This window comes from Amphiprion ocellaris, chromosome 24 (assembly GCF_022539595.1).
Source record: "Amphiprion ocellaris isolate individual 3 ecotype Okinawa chromosome 24, ASM2253959v1, whole genome shotgun sequence".
NCBI classification, from domain to species: domain Eukaryota; kingdom Metazoa; phylum Chordata; class Actinopteri; family Pomacentridae; genus Amphiprion; species Amphiprion ocellaris.
In genome coordinates this window covers 17,008,516-17,008,928 of record NC_072789.1, presented here as the reverse complement: position 1 = coordinate 17,008,928, position 413 = coordinate 17,008,516, and positions in this window count along the sequence as shown.

The window sequence follows — 413 nt, the reverse complement described above, 5'->3', positions numbered from 1 at the left end:
GCCGGCTGGTACAGGAGGTTTGTCCCGCAGTTCGCCACCATTGCTGCTCCGCTGACCGCGCTGACTGCGAAGGACCAGAGGAATCCTGTTGCCTGGAGCGAGGACTGCGAGACCGCCTTCCAGACCCTGAAGACCCACCTGTGTTCCTCACCCGTGCTGAGGAGTCCTGACTTCAACCAGAGGTTCCTGGTCCAGACCGACGCGTCCGCCGTGGGACTGGGAGCTGTCCTGGCCCAGGTTCCGCTCAGGAGAGGAACGTCCGGTTCTTTACATGAGCCGAAAGCTGCTGCCCTGTGAGACCCGGTACTCTACTGTTGAGAAGGAGGGCCTCGCAATCAAGTGGACTCTGGAGAGCTTGCGGTACTACCTGTTGGGGAGGGAGTTCGACCTGGAGACTGACCACCGGGCTCTGA